Source organism: Oncorhynchus nerka, linkage group LG13, assembly GCF_034236695.1.
Source record: "Oncorhynchus nerka isolate Pitt River linkage group LG13, Oner_Uvic_2.0, whole genome shotgun sequence".
NCBI lineage: Eukaryota > Metazoa > Chordata > Actinopteri > Salmoniformes > Salmonidae > Oncorhynchus > Oncorhynchus nerka.
In genome coordinates this window covers 39,346,604-39,365,591 of record NC_088408.1, presented here as the reverse complement: position 1 = coordinate 39,365,591, position 18,988 = coordinate 39,346,604, and the positions used below count along the sequence as shown (strand labels likewise).

At 41.8% G+C, this 18,988-nt stretch overlaps 1 protein-coding gene across 1 annotated transcript in view; it reads right to left on the bottom strand.

Moving 5' to 3' along the window:
- The window catches only part of bach2b (BTB and CNC homology 1, basic leucine zipper transcription factor 2b), a 94,855-nt gene extending 81,774 nt beyond the window's left edge, over positions 1-13,081 (bottom strand). Inside the window, exon 1 of the mRNA XM_029677017.1 lies at positions 12,813-13,081. The gene's annotated coding sequence lies outside the window, so the exon portion shown is untranslated. The remainder of the gene's footprint in view (positions 1-12,812) is intronic.
- Positions 13,082-18,988: the final 5,907 nt, after the last annotated feature.

Below are 18,988 nucleotides of genomic sequence, written 5' to 3'. Positions count from 1 at the left end.
ATGATTAGGACTAATTTGCTTCCTCCCCTATAAATACAGCGTCTGAGAGTAAGATGAAAGAGATGCGGCGCAACAGTAATCCAGCTGAACCTTATCCATCTTAAAGCCTTTCGTGCAGGCGGCACTATCGATCCAGATTCTCTCTGTCGGTGATGGAAAAAACACGGCGAGAGGAGCTATTGTCTCGAGAACGAGTGGGAGAAAAGAGCAAATGCTATTGACGTGGCCATAGATACAACTGAGAATTGATTATACGACAGAATTATCAAGTTAATTCATCTAAAACTATCCTCCGTTGTGTTCAAAGTAGTGCTGAGCAATTAGTGCATTTTGAAGTCGGTTCGGTTTCGGTTCAATATTTTTTTTTTTTATTATCACGGATTTTGATTTTGGGTTTGGATAATTATTTTAGACATTAAATGCAATATGTGGGTTGAATGCTGTGACTGCCAGTCTGCCACAGAACAGCGCAGACTGGCTCTAACCAGAATAGAAAGAGGAGTGTGAGGCCCCGTTGCACAACTGAGCAAGAGGACAAGTACATTAGTGTCTAGTTTGAGAAACAGACGCCTCACAAGTCCTCAACTGGCAGCTTCATTAAATAGTACCCGCAAAAACACCGGTCTCAACGTCAACAGTGAAGAGGCGACTCCGGGATGCAGAGTTCCTCTGTCCAGTGTCTGTGTTCTTTTGCCCATCTTAATCTTTTCTTTTCATTGGCCAGTCTGAGATATGGCTTTTTCTTTGCAACTCTGCCTAAAAGGCCAGCATCCCGGAGTCGCCTCTTCACTGTTGATGTTGAGACTGGTGTTTTTGCGGGTACTATTTAATGAAGCTGCCAGTTGAGGACTTGTGAGGCGTCTGTTTCTCAAACTAGACACTAATGTACTTGCCCTGGTTGCTGATAATGGGCCTCTGTACGCCTGTGTAGATATTCCATTAAAAATCTGCTGTTTCCAGCTACAATTGTCATTTACAACATTAACAACGTCTACACTGCATTTCGGATCAATTTGATGTTATTTTAATGGACAAAAATGTAGCTTTTCTTTCAAAAACAAGGACATTTCTAAGTGACCCCAAACTTTTGAACAGTTGTGTATGTAGATAAATACATGAACATTTATTAATTGTGTGGACTAAAAGAGACTCAAAAGGGAACATCACATTTGTAACAATGGGGGTGGTTTTCCAAGCAACATCCTTCAACGTCCTATTTCATCTAAAACATACATACATCAAAGATCCACCACCATATTTTACAGTAGGTATGGGGTTCTTTTATGCTCATGCGTTCTTATTTCGACGTCAAACACAACACTGTGGTGCGTGGCCAAAGAACTCTATTGTTATGTCATCTAACAAATATAAACGCCTGGGACCTCATGTATGTAGTGTTTATAAAAAACGAACTTGACGTGAGAATGTGCTTATCCTCCCGCAAACTTTAGACCATGCATACGCACAGTCTGTAGTGGTTGAAGTACTGCACTGCAAGAAGGCAAAAGTAGCCCCGTAGCCTTGTACAAATGGGGAATGTATGATGACCCTCTTATTCATAACAAATAAAACAGGTAGCTAAATATAATAACAAGACGCAATCATTTGCCGTTAGTGAAAATGATCCTTACACAGGTGCACCTTGTGCTCGGGACAATTAAAGGCCACTCTAAAATGTGCCGTTTTGTCACATATCACAATGCCACAGATGTCTCAAGTTTTTAGGGAGTGTGCAATTGGCATGCTGACTGCAAAAATGTCCACTAGAGCTGTTTTTTTTTAATGTTCATTTTCTCTACCATAAGCCACCTCCAACAGTGGGTGGGCCTTGCTCCCAAGTGGGTGGGCCCCTGCCCAGTGATGTGAAATCCATAGATTAGGGCCTAATGAAATTATTTAAAATGACTGATTTCCTAATATGATCTGTAATTATGTAAAATCTTTGAAATTGTTGCATGTTGCATTTATATTTTTGTTCAGTATATTTAGGTCAAATAGGCATCTACAGTGAACTCCAAAAGTATTGGGACAGTGACACATTTGTTGTTGTTTTTGCTCTGTACGCCAGCATTTTGGATATGAAATTATACAATATGAGGTTAAAGTGCATATCGGGTTAACCATTTAGAAATTACAGTACTTTCTGTATGGGACCAAAAATATTGGGACAAATTCACTTACGTATATGTATATTAAAGAAGGTCAAAGTTAAGTATTTAGTCCCGTATTCATAGCACGCAATTTACTCTACAAACTTGTTGGATGCATTTGCTGTTTGTTTTGGTTGTGTTTCAGATTACTTTGTGCCCGATACAAATGAATGGTAAATAATGCATTGTGTAATATTGGAGTACTTTTATTGTAAATAAGAATAGAATATGTTTCTAAACACTTCTCCATTAATGTGGATGCTACCATGATTATGGAAAATCCTGAATGAATTGTGAATTTATTTTTTATTTAACCTTTATAGGCAAGTCAGTTAAGAACAAATTATTATTTACAATGACAGCCTAGGAACAGTGGGTTAACAGTGGGCCTTGTTCAGGGGCAGAACGACAGATTTTGAACTTGTCAGCTTGGGATTCGATCTAGCAACCTTTCGGTTACTGGCCCAACACTCTAACCACCTGCCGCCCCTGCCGAATAATGATGAGTGAGACACACAAATATAATACCACCCCCAAAAATGATAACCTCCCATGTTATTGTAATGGTGAAAGGTTAGCATGTCTTGGGGGTATGATATTTGTGCGTCTGTAACTTTCTCAATGATCATTATTGAGAATTCTTGGTTCAGTCTATTCATATTTAAGCAATACGGTTTGAGGGGGTGTGGTATATTGGCCATATATCACAAAGCCCCGAGGTGCCTTATAGCTATTATGAACTGGTTACCAACATAATTAGAGCAGTTCAAATAAATGTTTTGTTATACCCGTGTACGGTCTGATATACCACGACTGTCAGCCAATCAGCATTCAGGTCTCGAACCACCCAGTTTTTAATGCATGTTATAGGATGGTAATACAGAGTGACAAGTAGCCACGTTAGGAATACGCTGTACAGGAAGAGCTTACATTCCAAATGTCAAACTCCATTGTGGATTTTACTGAGCCATACTTTAATGTTTTCCATTCCACAAGTGTGCAAAACGAAATGGAAAATCCATCCCTTTATCTGTGGTTCTAACTTTCACTCTCTCTCTTTTAAAACACGCACCACTTTAAAATGGTAAATGTTCATATTTAATAATACTAGCAAAATTGTAATTGTATACTCTTTGCTATTCTTTTTCTTTATGGGAGAGTTGAATGATCTGTTCCAAATGTGTTTTCTTTGCTACACTTATGTTTTTTTTTCATCGAGAAAACACACCACACACAAGAAACAGGCACAACTAGCCACACCACCACACAAAGCTCCTCCACCAATGGCAGCCTATTGTGAGGCGGAGAGAGAGCTGCCACCGCAAGGCAAATCCTGTTGATCTGGTCGTGAGCCAACTGGTTTACAGTATTTCAACAGGAAGTGGGCACTACGCCCCTGCTCCTCCACGCCCACCTCCTCTCTTTCCGCCCTCCTCCCAACCACCTGTGCAAGTCTCACAGGATGAAGATCCCCAACACCCAACAGTCTCATAAACACTAGCTAGGTCTACAGCTGCACCATACCCAAAACCACACTACGTACGTGTTTGTCTACTTTTACACTACACTGCTTCGATTTCAATGATTTCAATTAAAATATTGTTCTGTATTTCAGGAACTTGTATTTTGACCGTAATAAAACACATTTCAAACATTTTTTTAGAATAACTGACAGTAACTGCATGATTCTAAGTATGAAATGGTTATACTTGTATAATTGCAGGGGCAAATCAATGAAGTAGCCTACACATGAAAACAAATAAAGAGAAGTTCCATGAAGCTGATTCATAGATAATCATTATTATGTCGTGACTTGTTTATCTTGACCCTGGAGAAAGGGACTCATTCGAGAAAGAAAAAAATAATTATTATTCATACAGCGTAAATCATCAGACACAGATGTTGGAGCTCTGTGTTTAACATCCCCTCACACACACAGGGAATATTTTGTTTTTCGGGCGAGCCGTTCTGATATGCTAAGCAGTACAAATAAATACGTCTAGAAGGAATGGTGACCTTTGCCAAAGCCAAGGGTTACCTCAGAGTTCACAGTAACGGCTGACTTGCCCTGGGCCTGGGTCTGGCAGACAGACAACAACAGACTGCCACGGGATCATCCCAGCTCTCCCTCTACTCTCCCTCCCTCACTCCCTCGCTCCCTCACTATAACAATGATCTCACTCCCCTTACCAGGACTCCACTGATTGTTTTAAATACCTTCCACTCTCCAATGCTTGAAAGACTGCTGCCCCCCTCCATCGACTAAGGAGAGAAACAGGAAAAGGGGGGAAACAAAATTATACTGGCAGGAAACGTTGGGCCCTCTAGCCACCCTGGGACTCGGGTTCACTCAGGTATCAACCTATATTATTTTAAATGACCGACAACGACGACAAAACCCTTGTAATTTAATAAGGCTCGGTGAGAGAGAGAGCACACATGGAAAAAATATCCAATTCTTTTACGGAAGAATTGCTGTTGGCAGGATTGTGAGGAATCCGATGATGACATGGGTTGCCAAGGTGAATGAAGTGAAGGAATACCTCAACACCTAATACCATATCTCTGGTGAAATGAAGATTACGGAAATATTGACAGTATGCCTGTGGACTGTTCATTTGAGATTTTGCAGGTCTGTTGCATCACTCAAATTACATTTTACAATATCATCTTTTTTAGATTTGCACTTTTAACATTATCTATAATCAGAGAGGAAACAAAGAGACCAAAGATAACCCTGAAGGAGCTGCAAAGCTCCACAGCAGAGATTGGAGTATCTGTCAATAGGACAACATTAAGCTGTATACTCCACAAAGCTGGGCTTTACGGAAGAGTGGCCAGAAAAAAAGCCATTGCTTAAAGAAAAAAATAAGCAAACATGTTTGGTGTTCGTCAAAAGGTACGTGGGAGTCTCCCCAAACATATGGAAGAAGGTACTCTGGTTAGATGAGACTAAACTTGTGCTATTTGGCCATCAAGGAAAACGCAATGTCTGGCGGAAACCTAACACCTCTCATCACCCCGAGAACATCATCTCCACAATGAAGCATGGTGGTGGCAGCATCATGCTGTGGGGATGTTTTTCATCGGCAGGGACTGGGAAACTGGTCAGAATTGAAGGAATGATGGATGGCGCTAAATACAGGGAAATTCTTGAGGGAAACCTGTTTCAGTCTTCCAGAGATTTGAGACTGGGACGGAGGTTCACCTTCCAGCAGGACAATGACCCTAAGCATACTGCTAAAGTAACACTCGAGTGGTTTAAGGGGAAACATTTAAACGTCTTGGAATGGCCTAGTCAAAGCCCAGACCTTAAACCAATTGAGAATCTGTGATATGATTTATAGATTGCTGTACACCAGCGGAACCCATCCAACTTGAAGGAGCTGGAGCAGTTTTTCCTTGAAGAATGGGCAAAAATCCCAGTGGCTAGATGTGCCAAACTTATAGAGACACACCTCAAGAGACTTGCAGCTGTGAATAGTGATGCATGTTCAAGTTTTCAGTTTTTTTGTCTTATTTCTTGTTTGTTTCACAATAAAAAATGTTTTTTAACATCTTCAAAGTGGTAGGCATGTTGTGTAAATCAAATGATACAAACCCCCCCCAAAATCTATTTTAATTCCAGGTTGTAAGGCAACAAAAAAGGAAAAATGCCAAGGGGGTGAATACTTTCGCAAGCCACTGTATATTACGACAAAGCATGATGTTGACATGCAATAGTTGATGTGATTCCTGTGTGCCACTCGTGTGACTCCGACTGTATGTCCTCCCTCACAGGTTTGTGTAGACCCTGTGCAGAGATACAGCTTAACTCTACTTGAAGCCCACACATTAGCTTTCTGGCACACCCCTCATTGATGTGCTGCACATTTCTCTGCACAACAATACGTCCTGTATAATGCTGAACACCAGCAGAACAAAAGAGATTGTCGCAGGGATAACAGCAAGGATGTGACCTCAGGCTAAATAGGAAGACAACAGAACAGAATTCTTTTGTCCTGACATCGTGTCAGGCTGTGGCCACAACACAATCAGTTAGCGTCCGACAGAGATAGAGGGTAACCTTCACAAAAAAAAGAGTAGCCCTCGCAGACTCATGCTTTGAACTATTGAAGAGGAAAGCATTAGCAGTGTAAAACAAGTCGTGAATGAGGACGCGCTGAGTAAGTTAGAGACAGGCAGGCGAGTGATTAATAAAACGTCTAGATGCCGTAAATCGGACTGTTGAGCCCCTCTGCTCCACTAGGAGCTGAAAGTAAGGCAGTGTAAGTTGGTTGGTTTAGTAATGGGAGGTTGACTGGGTGGATGAGTGAGCAGTCGGTCATTGGTCAGAGGGGCTCCGGTTCGCCTCCGCATTTGACTCAGCTGCTGCAGATGGAAAATGCTGACAGGCGGGAGGGGATGGCTCTAAATTTAACTAGGAGGAGTATGATCTATTGCGTTCCCCATACCCAACACAGACACCCTGCAGACAAGATCCAGTTCTTCTGCCTCAAATTCACAGCAAAACAGCCCTAATTTGATAAGGTGTGTAACATGCATGTCATCACCACTATGAGAGGAAGGCCCCCAAGGGAGTAGACAACACCTGGAACAGAACTGGGTGTTTTGCTTTGCTCTAAATATAGAATATGCATCTTAGCAACACTAACAAAGGCTTAGGAAACGAAACAAAATGCAGACAGGGATTTGTCATCTAAATTATACAACTACTCCCATGACACACTGGTTCATTTGCTCTTTGGCCATTCCTTAGCTGGATGTGGTTCTGGTAAAGAACCAATGCCTGCCTGGTGCATGTTGGACTGTAACTGTGCTGCTGACACAGTCAGACAAATAGGCCCAGCTGAGGCTCTTGATGTGGTTCCTATGCCGCCATTTTCCGAGTCAACTACAGAAAAAAATGACTTGCATCATCACGTACGTCACTCAAGTCCTCTGATGCTTAAGAGGAGAGGACCACACACAGTGGCAGGGCTGGTGAAAACATGCACAGCCTACATTTAAATGCTCAATTTTAAGACATGTAGCCATGCACTCTCACGTGATACCATAAGAAGATATACAAATGAGCAAATGCACAGAAAACAATGGTGTGAAAACATAATTAAAACAGACATTGACAGTGACACTGAATGCCATTGCTATACATCTACAAGTGGAACCGAAAAAAGGGGTTTGATTTCAATGGAAGTGGACAGGAAATGCAGGTGTTGGTATTGACTTCCCATTTAAGAAGCACACTGGTATCCCATCACCAATACAACAACAGTCGTACTGTCAAGCAGCAGCTGAAAGGGACTCCTTTGGCATGATACTCACGCCTTTGCCCTCAGATAAGAGCTGATCATTGAGGCTCTTCAGTGACACTTGAGGCTGAGAGCACTGCAAGCCCACTCCTTGGCATAGTCTTGTCTCACCAGAGAGCGCGAGAACACTCCTATGCTGGCGCCTTTTCTGTGAGGGGCTCACCGTGTCCAAATGGCAGCTGTGCCGGCTTTACCACGCCCGCTCCTCACACTCCCCCAGCCCCCTCTACGCTTCACAAAGGAAACCAGAAGATCCAGCAATGTGAGGAGGACACTTCCAAGCACACAGCACCTCCAAGCACACAGCCATGCCGAGCGCCCATTAGGGAAAGTGATCAAACACGGTGGCGTCTTCCAATTCACTTCTGAACAAAGACATCACTGCAAAGTGATCTGAAAGGGCTCATTACTACTTCTCCTTGAGTGATTCACTTCATTGGATGTCTATTATTTTATGTGACTAGTGGTTCCATCATCGTCCCTAGTCTCTGTTGTTTTCACTTCAGCCCAATTCAGACCAAATGTGAGTAAGTTAGTTTGCTGAAATCCGTTTTGCACAATTAAAAAGTAATGGATGATCACGGGATGGGTTCCTAATGAGCATTAAGTTAATTGTCTGCGTCAAGGCCTGGGGCCACGTGGTGGGGCTCTGAGGTGATCTAGTCAGTCACTCTCATCCTGGTGGAAAATACAGCAGATGATCACAGACAGTCTGATTACACAGTCACCGGGGTTATTTAGGGGTCTTGATAATCTCTCGCAGGCAGTATAAAAACTCCAAGCAAAACAGAGCAATCAGTATCGTTCCTGTAGCGTTTTGCGTGTGATGTGTTTTTGGCACTCTGTCTGTGATATGTTTTACTGTCACATACACCGGATAGGTGCAGTGAACTGGAAGGGAACACAGTGAGGGGCAGGCAACACAGGGCTGTTTCATGGAGGGCATTGCAACCGCAGATGGAGCTGGATCTGGCACGATAATGAAGTCTGAATTCACATGAGAGAGAGAGAGAGAGAGAGAGAGAGAGAGAGAGAGAGAGAGAGAGAAATAAAAGCCCTTGGCCTGAGTTGCATGATCTTAGAGTTCTCCCAGCAGTGCTGTCCCATCTATGGCTCCCACTGGCTGGAGCCCAGTATAACAAACATGCCTTTGTACTGACGTAGGTGAACTATGGGAACACATTTTTTTTCGTACTCAAGACTGTGATTAGAGATGTTGAGTTTTTGCTGGTAGGGGTTACTTAAAATGCCTGGAGGGATAAGAACAACCCCTTAGCGTGGCAATCCGCAGTTGAAACAATTAAAAAAGGGAATCCCCGCCTTTGTTTTGGTAAAAAGCTGAAGGATGGGCCTGGAGAAAATGTAACCACTATCACTTTCATAGTCAGAGCTATGGATGCAAGGACTGACCATCGAAGATATCAAAATTATAGTTTTATTCTATGTTTTAAATGAATATAAGCACATTTTGAGGCTATTACAGGGTTTGTTTACATTGACAATGTTTACATACATTTGAGTTAAAGAAGCTTATATTTTGGGTTCTGATGGGGTGTGACAGTTGAACTAAACTCATGATTATAATTCATCTATAATTATATAGCATTCATAATTTATATGTCAAAAAATGTATGTAGCAGCTACATACTGCCCCTTTAATGATGCCGAAAACAAAGTTGTATGTAACTTGCTCAAGACAGATACATTTCATTTGCCTTTTGATTGTTCCCTTGTAAAAAAAACACCTATTTATTTTCCTACAGACAGTTCCATTCATGTGCATAATATACCTAATATCTACAGTGGCAAGAAAAAGTATGTGAAGCCTTTGGAATTACCTGGATTTCTGCATAAATTGGTCATCAAATTTGCTCTGATCTTCATCTAAGTCACAACAATAGACAAACATAGTGTGCTTAAACTAATAACACACAAATGATATTGAATACATAATTTAAACATTCACAGTGTAGGTTAGAAAATGTATGTGAAACACTAGGCTAATGACTTCTCCAAAAGCTAATTGGAGTCTGGAGTCAGCTAACCTGGAGTCCAATCAATGAGACGAGATTGGAGATGTTGGTTAGAGCTGCCCTGCCCTATAAAAAACATTCACAAAATGTGAGTTTGCTATTCACAAGAAGCATTGCCTGATGTGAACCATGCCTCAAACAAAAGAGATCTCAGAAGACTTGCATAAAGCTGGAAAGGGTTACAAAAGTATCTCTAAAAGCCTTGATGTTCATCAGTCTGCGGTAAGACAAATTGTCTATAAATGGAGAAAGTTCAGCACTGTTGCTACTCTCCCTCTACATGCAAGGTACAGGGCATTGCTAACATGGCAACACAAGATTACCACAAAGCAAAGGTAACACAAAGAGGAGTTAGTATGTATGAGTTAGTATGTATGAGTTAGTATGTAGGCCTGGTACTTCTGCGTTTAAGGACGTGGAATGAGAATGGAAAGACTGCATGGGAGGGACAAACGGTGTCAGGTGAAGAGATCTTGTTCAAGTGTGGGATTTCAGCGGTGGTTAGGCGCTGGGAGGGAACCCTACTGGGACTCATTATGTGTGGATCCTCAAACAATCTGTTTACATCACAAATGGCACCCTATTTCCTACATAGTGCACGACATTTGACCAGGTCAAAGGTAAGTTAAATGTCGTGCACTATGTATGGAAAAGGGTGCCATTTGAGACGGGGACAGTCAAATTCAGACAACTTCCCTAATAGTCTATCCCTGCATGAGAGGGATATTGACCAGTCATCATGTCTGTCATTATGTGATAAACGGTGAGTTGTGAGGGAAACTTGGATTTTATGATAATATTGGAATATAAGGTATGTGCTTTTTTCTTCTTTGTCTTCGAGGTAATAGAAGTAACTGACTCTCATAATTACTTTGACTGTAAAATGATGCTGTTGAAAACAGTTACAATAATGCAACAACAACAAAAAACGTATAAAGGAAAGAAATGTTCCAACCAAAACAAATTAATCAAAGCACACACACACAAAAATGGCTATATAATGTCTGATGTGGGTTGTTGGTGTGATATTGCATCATATACTGTATCCAGCCAAGGTTCACTGTCAATGCCTCAAATGATAGATTCAGATTCACTGGGTAAGTGAAGCATACACTGACACTAATAGGGGAAGCGTGCGCATGTACAGAAGATAAAGACGGCAGAACAATGGCATCATATCTGCAGCACATGATTACACAAGTGCTACATAGCGTGCATTGCCATATTGATTGATAAAATGCGCATCAATTACACCAATGGGATAGAAGCATAGTTTAAAAGTGTATATTTTCTACTGTTGTGTTTCTTGGTTCAAGAACAGAGGAAATGTAATCCAATTAGATAGCCTATACCTAGGCCTATGAGTTATAATGGTGTTATAGCCTTCTCAAGCGTTTGAGGCTCAATTTAATGGGAAATTAGTTTTCAAAATTACATACATCAGTCCAAATCATGAATGATCACTGAAAACATATTTTCAACGCGCATATTCATGGCACAATCAGCCACTGTTGTGCCATGAGCAGTAAGGTTGAAATGCACTAGTAGACAAAGGAATGTCTTGATCCTCTAGGTGCATGTCACACTGCTATAGGCTACAAACTGCGGTAACACCGCATTAAAATGTCAACATCGTTCATCTGAAACGCAGCGCTTATTTTTCCAGACATATTCTCATTTGACAACACATGGCCGATGGTAGAGATTAAAATTTAGTTGTTTTGTAAGGCTATGGTGTCATTCTTTGGAAATTGCCAACGCATCGCAATCCCAGATTGCCTAAATGTGCGTCGCGGAGAGAACACACATGACACTTTCTTATCACAGCCGAGCGCAGCAAACGTGGTCGCCTTTGCACAGCATGCGAGAGAGATGGTGTGTAAACTATAGTAGCCTAATGGACGGATCAGAGCCGCTGTCCGTCGGTGATTTCAAGATGAGGACAAACAAAGCCGCTAAATCACTGTACCAATTATCCCATCGTCAATTAAAACGTCAATAAAAACATTGAATAGAAATAATGAAATTATGGGAAATAGGCTAAATATGTATAACGGCAATAATGCCCTCCACGTTGTTGCCAATATAAAGTGAGCGATGACAAAGCACGAGGACCGTCCGTGGGTAAAGGCGAAGCTTTTGTGGCAGGTAGGCTATACAGTATATCGTTTCTCAAACCACATTGCTGTAGGAAATGCTGGGCTGCTATGAGACCAGGCTGAGGATATGAACTATTGTAAACACATGTAACCTCAATTAAACTTGAGTTAGGACTATAATGCAAATATGGAGAGGGGGGATCACATTCCCCCGGTTTCACTGAAATATATGTTCTGGCTCTTTAAATGGCACCCTCGGACTATTGAGCCGATTGCATTGGCTGCTGAACCAAATAAAGCTCGCAGTCCTTACACAGCAAATATTTCGCTGATTTTCTGTGGATTAATGGGGTGGTTGTAGTATAATGGATACTAGTTTTACATGAGTGCAGTTCAGCCAACTGTTGCCAAATTGCTTTTGTTACTCAAAAGCAACAAGTTACTGTAAAATGTATGCGAGTAAATTATTTTTTAACATCCGATTCGTCGCAGGAGCACATTGGGTAGCTTTAAAGAATATAATATAATTACTAAATAACATAATACTAGCCTAACAATAATGATACTAATCATAATCATTATTATCGTCAATGGAATTTGTCAGTTAGAGTAGCCTAATCGTTAATGTATAAGCTATACTCGTAAATTTAATTGCATTGCACATTTGAATCACCCCGAGTTCATTTCTGCAGTGAATGAGGGCGGGAATTCGGACTGGGGGTATTTGCCTTCACCATGGCCCATTAAACGGTTAAGGCCTTTGCAAGTGACAGCTTCTTTTCTCTCAGCGAAAACAAGAGTCATGCCTAACCCAGACGTTCCTCCTCCTCCTCCAGGATAGCAATGCATTCACTACTCTCAAATCGGAGGGAGCTCAAATCGGACTGACTCAGATCATAACAGGATGTGGTATAGCCGTATGTTTCACTCTTAAAACGAGTGTTCACAATCAAAACTAGGCTAATAGCTACAACCAGACAAAAATGATCAGATGCATGCCGCCAAGTGTTGGAGATTTACGCATGTATTATTTTGGAGAGGTTTTCATATCTTCGAACTCCAAACATGAACAGTCCTCTCACCGTACAAGTTTGGAACTCCATTCGCCGTTATAAACATACTATATATAGTCTATTCGAGCACTTGCACAATAATTAAATAATTAAGACATTCGATAACACATTTCAGTAAAAAGGTTGAAATATGCATGCAGCTCACCTTTTAACTTTCGCTTGTTTTCTTGTAATCCAACCTTTTTGTCCGTTTACCAAATATTTTTTATCACATGGTGACTTCCTTGCAGTTTCCTAAAGCCCCCGACTGCAGGGAGAATACCTTTACTTTACACTATTCGTTTATTTCTTTCTTTTTTTAAATTAAGTTTTGTGGTTATAAAAAAGTGTTGTTGTTCTTCTTCAGCAAATGTCAGTGTGTGTGATGATCCTGTGCAGCGTGCTGCTCCGTCTCCGCTGTTTATTACACTCGAATGGAACGCCTACTCTGAATGGCTACATTGTTGACATTGGGCCACTGACGTCATTCTATCCCTCATTCACAACATTACGCCGTGCAGATTGCGTTGGCGCCCCGGGCAGTAGGCACATACTCAAAAAAAAATATCCGCAGTTGAGGTTTGTGAATTCCTATTTCGAGAGCGCGCAGCGCGCGACCCTAATCTGTCCAAGCAGCCTCTGTCAATATGAGCAGTTGTAATTTTTTATATTTTATTTTACCTTTACTTCACTAGGCAAGTCAGTTAAGAACAAATTCTTATTTACAATGACGGCCTACCCCGGTCAAACCCTCCCCTAACCCAGACAACACGGTAGCGTTGGACTTGTAACCGAAAGGTTATAAGGTCGAATCCCCAACTGAGGAGGTAAAAATCTGTCATTCTGCCCCTGAACAAGGCAGTTAACCCACTGTTCCTAGGCCTTCATTGAAAATACGAATGTGTTCTTAACTGACTTGCCTAGTTAAATAAAAAATAATTGTGCGCTGCCCTATGGGACTTCCCATCCCAACCAGTTGTGATACAGTATATTGCCATGACTTATACAATATACAGGGCAATTAAGGAACATGCAAGGATGGGCATAGTTACAGTTCTAAATATATATTCCTTTACAAAGGAGGATATTTAAACCAGATACAAGACACCAGCCTTTTGAATTGAATAATATACTTATAATTACGTTATTACCAATGCAAATGTCCAAATCAAGGAACAAAGAATAGCCTAACCTACAGTTCGATTCTAGAACGGCAACTTCCTTTTACTAGAGAGAACATACATTCTTACAAGAGTTTTAAGTAGATCTTGAACATGTAAACCCATGTTGTGGTTCAGGACCAAGGTGTAGGCATGGAAGGGAAGCTGGCGGTAGAACATGAGGCATGTTACTCAGGCACGTTTTGTTCTGGATCAGCCCACATACTGTTTGTACAAGAGAGCTTTGGCTGGAAATGTTTTCATTTTATAATGTAAGATTCTTCCTCAGGGGAGTTTGCGTGTAATTATGCATGATCATGATGCTACAGGCAGCTTTTAGTTTTCATCCCCAATACATTCAGTTCACTCACTCAACATTTTACAGTGGCACTCAGTGAGTGCTGTAACACCCCCATGTTGCTCCATGTGTCTCACTTGTGGTAGGGACATCAACATACCAACAGGCATTTGTTTATGCAACAGCAGAGCAATATGGGACCAACGTATTATTATGAGTGACATAAGACTTACATTTGAAACGGAAGAAAACACATTAAACATGTTATTTGAGATGTATTGCACAGGGACATGAAACCTGAAATGTGGGCCTAGTTGTTGGTCTATACTGTTCCCCCAGTTCTATTCCACAACTCAACAAACTAATATCACAATTCATCTAGAAGCCTGCCTGAGCACCCGTGTGCTCCTCAAAAAGATGATTCCTGCAAACAACAAATGCATGATGATTTTCATAGATGCCTGTGGGATATTTCTCAATACTTTCAGCTGCACAGCATCACAAACAGTAGAACACATTCCCTGCAAGGGATATCTCTGGAAATGACAAAGGATTGCATAGTTATTGGATAGTTCAGCAGACTCCCACGGATAGGGACAATTGATTCCAAGTAGACAGGCTCATAGCAGCCTCTTGCCAGGCTTGCAATGGTATGTTAGACAGCAGACTAGATCAGACTATGTACTGCTCTTCATGTAAACTATGTTAGTGTAACAACGGTTAATGTACGAACAGCGTTAATGTAATAACTTTTCTATTGGTAATACCTTTTAGATTTGTTATGGAATGAAACGGTTAAGATAACTTGCCTGTTGACATAATAAAATTATGACCTTTAACGTAAGAGCTTTTCCTGCTAAATGTAATACGTCAGTACATTAACAGGTGGTTATCACATTAATCAGTGAGGAGCAACTTTTCTGATGAATAATTGAATAACTTCAATCAAGTAATAGCATACCAAATAAATGATTTTATGTAGCCTTATACTTTCCTCAGTTTGATGCACATATCACCACCCACTGCCAATTACAACACAAACAAACTCATGCACATTATACTAGGGATATTCGTGCACAATGTCGAGGCAATCACAAGCACACATTGAAATGCACACACACACACACACACACACACACACACACACGCGCCCCGCCCGCCCGCCCGCCCGCCGCACGCACGCACGCACGCACGCACGCACGCACACACACACACACACACACACACACACACACACACACACAGGGTAACACTCCACTAGACTTTAGATTGGCATTCATGAAACCTTTACAAAACCATTCCTGACATTCATTTTTCGAATAAAAGTTTCAATAGAACACATCATTACTTTATTTGATTTATTTTTAGGCAAGTCAGTACAGAAAAAAATCTTATTTTCAATGACGGCCTAGGTTAAACTGCCTTGTTCAGGGGCAGAACGACAGATTTTTACCTTGTCAGTTTGGGGATTTGAGATTGCAACCTTTTGGTTACTAGTCCAATGCTCTAACCACTAGGCTACCTGCCACCCCAGGTTCAATTTAGGCTGGGATTCAGTCCGATCGGCCCTTTTGAGTATCCACCATTTAAAGGCAATTTGACTCTTGTCGCGAAGATTCAGTAAACACTGCAGATGTCCGCTCAAACCTTTAATGTCAACCGTGCTACAACGCAGCTCTTCCAAGACTCGAATTGAATCCTGGGCATTGTTCAACTGGAATATGCCTTTTTGCTATCACAGTACCCATATATCAGGATGAGTACCTTGCTTGAGACCTTGTGGTAGACCGAGTTAGAGAGACCCGGATTAGAATCTAGTCTGTGCCTGGAAGTGTAACAGAGGTGGTTTGGTACAGATATAGGATCTTAATTTGATCACCTTGTTTTTGACTTGATTTTTCTACAAAAATGTATATTAATTAGAATTCACACAATAGTTCACATTTCCTGTTGCTGCAGGATTATTTTCCTGCTGTGAGAAACTGGTGTAATTAATATCCTACATCTGTAGTTTGGAGTAACCTCGTGTGAGACCTGAAGACTTGTGTTAGCCCCCCCCCCCCCCCCCCCAAGATACAAAAATATTACACTTTAGAGTCATTTTGTGGTTGTGGCACTATGACAGGATATGGCATCTAGGATTAGACACCAGAAAACCTCCATTTGCCGGTTCACAAAGACTAGATTTTTCCAATCGGACTTGGGATTCAAACCAGCAAACCTCTGGTTGTTTGCCCCCCTATAGTTACCTTGCCTATAGTTCGGCACGGTAACAAGTGACCCAAGTTTGAACTTAGTCAATGACACCAGCAACTGTCTGGCTCACACCTGCCAGATTTTGCCTGTCAGCCCAAAACAGCAACCTTACAGTTACTGGCCTTACAGTTACTACCAAATTAATCTCTTTAGGTATCAAAAAAGGTTTCTAAACACACAACAAGAATAGTTTACAGAACCACCTTCGTTACACCCCACCACCCATTTCAACTCCTCACAGATACCTATCCAGGTCACAGCACCAATGGGACAGACTGGTGTCAGACTGGTGTCTAACCTACACTATATATACAAAAGTATGTGGACAACCCTTCAAATGAGTGGATTTGGCTATTTCAGCAACACCCGTTGCTGACAGGTGTATAAAATATAGCACATAGCCATGCAATCTCCATAGAAAAATATTAGCAGTAGAATGGCCTTACTGAAGAGCTCAGTGACCTTCAACGTGGCACTGTCATAGGATGCCACCTTTCCAACAACAGTTCATAACATTTTTGCCCTTCTAGAGCTGCCCCGGTCAACTGTAAGTGCTGTTATTGTGAAGTGAAAATGTCTTGTAGCAACAACGACTCAGACGCAAAGTGGTAGGCAACACAAGCTCACAGAATGGGACTGCTAAGTGCTGAAGCGCGCAGCACCTAAAAATCGTCTGTCCTCGGTTGCAACACTTACTACCAAGTTCCAAACTGCCTCTTGAAGCAACGTCAGCACAATAACTGTTAGTCGGGATCTTCATGAAATGGCTCTCCATGGCCGAGCAGCTGCACAAAAGCCTAAGATCACCATGCGTAATGCCAAGCGTTAGTTGCCAAGTGTTGACTGAAGTGGTGTAAAGCTTGCCGCCATTGGACTCTGAAGAATAGAATCACGTTTCACCATCTGGCAGTCCGACGGGCGAATCTGGGTTTGGCGGATGCCAGGAGAACACTACCTGCCAGAATGCATAGTGCCAACTCTAAAGTTTGGTGAAGGAGGAATAATGGTCTGAGGCTGTTTTTCATGGTTCGGGCTAGCCTCCTTAGTTCCAGTGAAGGGAAATCTTAACGCTACAGCATACAATGACATTCTAGACGATTCTGTGCTTCGAACTTCGTGGCAAAAGTTTGGGGATGGCCCTTTCCTGTTTCAGCATTACAATGCCCCATTGCACAAGGTGAGGTCCATACAGAAATGGTTTGTCAAGATCGGTGTGGAAGAACTTGACTGGCCTGCACAGAGCCCTGACCTGCACAGCATCGAACACCTTTGGGATGAATTGGAATGCTGACTTGGAGCCAGGCCTAATCACCCAACATCAGTGCCCGACCTTACTAATGCTCTTGTGGCTGAATAGAAGCAAGTCCCCTCAGCAATGTTTCAACATCTAATGGAAAGCCTTCCCAGAAGAGTGGAGGCTGTTATAGCAGCAAAGGGGGGACCAACTCCATATTAATGGAATGAGATGTTCGACAAGCAGGTCGTCCACATACCCGTGGTCATGTAGTGTAGGTCTCCTGCAGGCCACAATACTGTGTTACTCTGCTAAGCTTAAGCATTAGATCAGGGAGCTTACACAAATCTTTAGGTCTCAGATAAGTTTAATTACACCTAAATCACTTTTCAGGTGGAATCCCCTACTGCCTTGGTGGCCATGAATAAGGCACTTTGTCCCTAAACTGTTACAAGGGCAACGCTGACCGTGTTCTGCTCCAAGCCTGTTCTGTATTTGGTGCGTCATAGGGTTGGGGACGGTGCATAACCGCGGGAAGTTGTTTTGAGTTTTTTTTTTTTAAATACCATCAAAAATATATCACCTTTATAAAAAAGCATTGCATTCATCTATGCAGACTTACAACAAAATACTATTCCCAATGTGATTAGTAGGACAAGACTTGGTAAAAGTATCACTGCCGCCTAAGTTAATTTCATATCATGGCTGTTTGCAAAAAAAGCCTGTTGTGAACAGCACGCATATTTCTTGGTACTGCATAATTACAATGGGTGTATGTGAGAGATGGTTTCAGGACCATGGACATCTATGTAAGCCATCGTGTAAAAAAGTGCTCACCTCGATCGATCGAGCACAGGCGGGGCTGTGCGGTGGGCTATAAGCCTATACCTATGTGTTTGGCAGGAGCAGGCCTACAAGTTGAGGGCGAAAGAGTGCCATGTACCTTATTTGATATTGTTCCCATTCCCTTTTCGCCAAGTTGAGAATAGTGAACTAGTAGAAAAAGTGAAAGGCTAATTGTGAGCACTACTCCAGATCACTTGATATCCACCACAAGGTGGAGAGAATAAAAGAGGCAGAGAGAGATGGGGAGAGGGCCATAGGATGGAGAGAGAGAGAGACTAAACCCGACTAAACTCAAACTAAACTGTGTATCATACAGCAGAGCATGTGTCCGACTTCTAACCATCACAACTGAGTAGATAAGAGCGTAAATCATGAGCGCACCGCTTACAAAACAGAGCCGAGAACTCGCCATGCAGAATTGGACCGATGCCACCCAACTAAATCCAGCAAAGTTGACCCACTTATCAACAGAACCTCCCACCGAAGCACACAATTGTTAGAAATAATTGCTCAACAAACCACAACAACTGCATTAAAGAGAAAAAGCA